The 4,712-nt window shown below is 44.9% G+C and overlaps 1 long non-coding RNA gene across 1 annotated transcript; it reads left to right on the top strand.

Annotated features, from left to right (window-relative positions):
* Nucleotides 1–1,886: 1,886 nt before the first annotated feature.
* LOC107970095 (uncharacterized) lies at nucleotides 1,887–4,457 on the top strand. The gene is made up of 2 exons (XR_001712377.3): nucleotides 1,887–2,066; nucleotides 4,336–4,457. It is a non-coding gene; the product is annotated as an uncharacterized LOC107970095 (long non-coding RNA).
* Nucleotides 4,458–4,712: the final 255 nt, after the last annotated feature.

Genomic DNA, 4,712 nt, shown 5'->3' with positions numbered 1-4,712 from the left:
GCACACATTCTAAGTGTGGAAGGTGGGTTGTATAGATCACATACTGTACAACCTCCGTGTCTGTACATGGTAGCCCTGGTCAGTTACATATTTCTGCAGACTTCAACACAGGATCTCCACACACAAAGATAGAATGCTAGATTCTTTCTTCTAATTGTTTCAATGGAGTGCAGTGGCGAGATCTCGGCTCACTGCAACCTCCGCTCCCGAGTTCAAGCAAATCTCCTGTCTCAGCCTCTCCAGTAGTTGGGACAACAGGCACACGCCTGACTAATTTTTTTGTATTTTTAGTAGAGACAGGGTTTCACCATATTGGCCAGGCTGGTCTCGAACTCCTGGCCTCAAGTGATTCACCCGATTCAGCCTCCAAAGTGCTGGGATTATAGGCATGAGCCACCACACAGAACCTGAGACCATGTCTTTTTAAGCAAAGGGATTCCCCCCTTTCTTTGCTGCCTTGAGTCAGGGAGCTATAGGTTCTTCCTGATGCTGTGATTTCCCTACCTGACTCCAAACTGGGTATATACCAGGGGCCTGGCACTGGTGCCCACCCTATGAGAGTCTTCAACCTTGGATAGGGTTCTGTTCTGTTTGCTACGGATCTTCCCAGATTCTTCTCCAAATGTCAGGGTTGGTACATGGGTCCAAAGATTTGCCTCATTTCTGAGGCAACAGAAAAGCAGATTAGATTTCCGGAAGTCATTAAGGCATCTGATTTTTCTTGGTCACAATACACTCTAACATGGAGTAGGCTAATTATGATAACACATTTGATATAAAACTACAGTGAAATTGTAGTCTAAGCACTAAGGCCAGTTCAAAAGTCATTACAAGTTTTCTTTTTCAGTGAAAGAGAAAGGAAGTTCCAATTAAAATGTAGGATTTAGCTCCAACCATCCAGTTCTTCTAGCATTTCCTAAGCTTTTGGGACTAAAAATAAATCATTTTCTGACAGTAGTTAGACAGTTCCTTTTCCTCTGAACAGCACGGTCTGACAGATAGTTAACTTCCCAGCATTCTTCTGTGTATTGTGCGGCGGGTCCAGCGCTCCGCTCCTCACCTCCACAGTTCCACTCCGCGAGAGAAATCAGCATAGATGGGTCTCTCCTCCACGGCCTGCATTTCATAAGGGGGTCTGTCTCCAGACACCCAGGTTGGGTGTTTACTTGAAGGCTTGGATGGATAGGAATGCCACTTTCTTATTCCAGAGCTGGTGGAGTGCCTGCTCCCCGCTACTGGCTGTGAGCCAGAGATGGCCTAAAGTCTAAACATTCCCACTATGTAGGCATGTTTTCAATGTCCCTGAGCTTGAGTCACATCTGAACTCAGAGTTTCTGCCTCCTGAGGGAGTTTATGTGGTTGTGTCTGTGTGTTGGTGGGGTTTGTATATGCATATTATGGATTGGAGTGTTTGTGTGTATGTATGGGTGTATTCTGGGAGTTAAAGTGGCTAAGTGTATATATAAAAATTGATATTTATTGTGAAACAGTCAAACAGTAAAGAAAAATGTAAGTTAAAAAACCATAAAATATCACTTTAGTGGACATTTTCCCATGTATTTCTAGACACACACACACACACACACACACACACAGAGATGTAATTTTCTATAAGTGTTATCAATATATTGGAAGGCTGTTTTCTAAGCTAATAATAATAAGAATGGAGAGTGAGTGCTTGCTGTGTGCTAAGTACTGTGCTGGTCCCTTGTCCCTTGATATAGATTAACCTCACTTAATTCTCATGGCCACTTTATGAGGTAGGTACTATCATTATCCCCGTTTTACAGATGAGAAGACTAAGCCAGAGAGAGGGTAGATAAGGTTAGTCTCAAGTGGGTGGCCACACAGCTAGTAAGGGAATGGAACTGGGATTTGGACTCATCTGACTCTGGGGACTCTGTTCTTGACCACTGCTTGATAAAACCAGGTGACAGTAGGCAGCACAGCTGGGCAAAGGTTATTCTTTCATCATTTACTGAGTGCCTGACATGGACTAGGCCATAAAAATCCGTACAAGACACAGATCTTCTTGAGGCTCAGAGTCTTTTGAAGGCGACAAATGTGTAAGTAAATGATGGCAATTCAGAGTAATTAGGCAAATTACAAAGAGAACAAAAGGGAATCCATTAATACTACCTGAGGAAATTGTAGAGATAACATTGTAACTGTGTCTCAAAGGAAAAGGAGGAGCTGTTTGTCGGGAGTTAAGGTTGGGTAGGATGGGAAGGAAGGGGAAAAGGCCACTTTAGGCTGAGCAAATAACATGTGCAAGGGTATTGGAAATCTCAAGTGTGTGGTGTAGCTGCAGGTAAAGAGTAAGGGAAGGTCTTTGGCTCATGCCTGTAATCCCAGCACTTTGGGAGGCTGAGGTGGGTGGATCACCTGAGGTCAGGAGTTTGAGACCAGCCTGGCCAACATGGTGAAACCCCGTCTCTACTAAAAATACAAAAAATTAGCCAGGCGTGGTGGTGGGCACCTGTAAGCCCAGCTACTCGGGAGCCTGAGGCAGGAGAATCGCTTGAACTCGGGAGGTGGAGGTTGCAGTGAGCCAAGATTGCACCATTGCACTCCAGCCTGGGCAACAGTGAGACTGTCTCAAGAAAAAAAAAAAAAAAAAAAGGCTGGGCGCAGTGGCTTATGCCTGTAATCCCAGCACTTTGGGAGGCCGAGATGGGTGGATCACAGGGTCAGGAGACTGAGACCATCCTGGCTAACATGGTGAAACCCTGACTCTACTAATAATACCAAAAACTAGCCGGGCATGGTGGTGGGCGCCTGTAATCCCAGGTACTCGGGAGGCTGAGGCAGGAGAATGGCGTGAACCCGGGAGGCGGAGGTTGCGGTGAGCTGAAATTGCGCCACTGCACTCCAGCCTGGGCGACAGAGTGAGACTCCGTCTCAAAAACACACACACACACACACAAAAAACAGTACGGGAAGGGTGGCTCACAGATGGGCATGCAAACTGAGAAGAGTCCAGCTGCTCCACTGAGGATGTTGGCCCCTATTGTATAGGCAGAGGGGAACCACTGCAGCTGCATGAGCAGGACAGTTGCATCATCACAGTGGTGCTTTAAAAGAACAATTAGACAGCAGTCTGGAGGAAGATTCAGAGTGGAGTGGGATTGGAGTAGAGAAAGCGGTTATGCATACAAACAGTAATGCAAGGGTTCTCAGTATTGACTGCCTATGACAATCACCTAAAGAAGTTTTAAAAAAATACTCAGGTGCAGGCCAAACCCTCAGAGATTTTGATTCAGTTAGTCTGGGTTGAGGCTGGGAAAATGGTAGTCTTTAAAAGCTCCCCAGGTGATTCTAGAGTGCCACCAACGTTGGGACCACATCACTACATGGCAGTGTTTAAGAACACAGGCTCTTGTCTCCACAACTTACCAGAAAGCAGGAGATCTTGGGCAAGCTTAGTTGTTGTTGTCGTTGTTGTTTTCAGACAAAGTCTTGCTCTTGTCCAGGCTGGAGTGCAATAGCGTGATCTCGGCTCACTGCAACCTCCGCATCCCGGGTTCAAGCGATTCTCCTGCCTCGGCCTCCTGAGTAGCTGGGATTACAGGTGTGCACCACCACGCCCAGCTAATTTTTGTATTTTTTAAGTAGAGGTGGGGTTTCATCATGTTGGCCAGGCTGGTCTCGAACTCCTGACCTCAGGTGATCCACCCACCTTGGCCTCCCAAAGGGCTGGGATTACAGGCATGAGCTACTGCGCCCAGCCAGTTACTTAGTATTTTTAAGCCTTTGGTTTTCTCACCTATAAAATGGGGATGATAATAGTTACCCCATTGATTAGTAATTATGATATAATATTTATTATAAAACAGTCAAACAAAAAGGAAAAATATAAGGTATATGTATGGTTTGAATAACTCCTTGAAAACAAATTTGATTGCTGTTGGCAAAAATATCTGTTTAATTGCAATTAAACAGTTTAAGAGGTAAAACCTTTATTTTTTATTTATTTGAGATGGGGTCTCACTCCGTTGACCAGGCTGGAGTGCAATGGTGTAGTCACGGCTCATTGCAGCCTTGACCTTCCAGGTTCAAGCAATCCTCCCATCTCAGCCTCCCAACTGAGACTGGGACCACAGATGCACATCACCATACCTGGCTAATTTTCACATTTCTTTTTTGCAGAGACAGGGTCTTGCTACGTTGCTCAGGATGGTCTCATAGAGATAGAACCTTTAAGAGGTGATTAAGTTATGGCTCCACCTTCATAAATAGATTAATGCTGTTATCGTGGGAGTGGTCTATTTGTCACAGGAATAGGCTCCTGATAAAAGGATAAATTCAGGCCCCATCTTTCTCTTTGTCTCACAGACTCTCTTGCCCTTCTGCCATGGGATAATGGAACACAAGGCCCTCGCTGGATGCTGGTGCCATGCTCTTGCTCTTCCCAGCCTCCAGAACCATGAACCAAATAAATTTCTTTTCTTTATTAACTACCCAGCCTGTGGTATCCTTTTATAGCAGCAGAAAACAGATGTAGTTAGTATAGTATATAAGCATTTGAGCACTGTTTCTGACACAGAGTAAGCATTCAATACATAGCAGCTATCATTAATACACTGCAGTGACTCAGGAAAGAGATGATAAGGATTGGAACTAAGTCAGAGGCAGGGGAGATTGCAAGAAGATTATGCATTATCCAGATATTTCAAGAGAGTAGGTGAGGAAAAGAGAATAATTGAAGAGAA

Source organism: Pan troglodytes, chromosome 1 (genome assembly GCF_028858775.2).
Source record: "Pan troglodytes isolate AG18354 chromosome 1, NHGRI_mPanTro3-v2.0_pri, whole genome shotgun sequence".
Taxonomy (NCBI): Eukaryota; Metazoa; Chordata; class Mammalia; order Primates; family Hominidae; genus Pan; species Pan troglodytes.
Note: the sequence above shows the minus strand (reverse complement) of the source record. Positions and strands in the feature narration are given on the sequence as shown.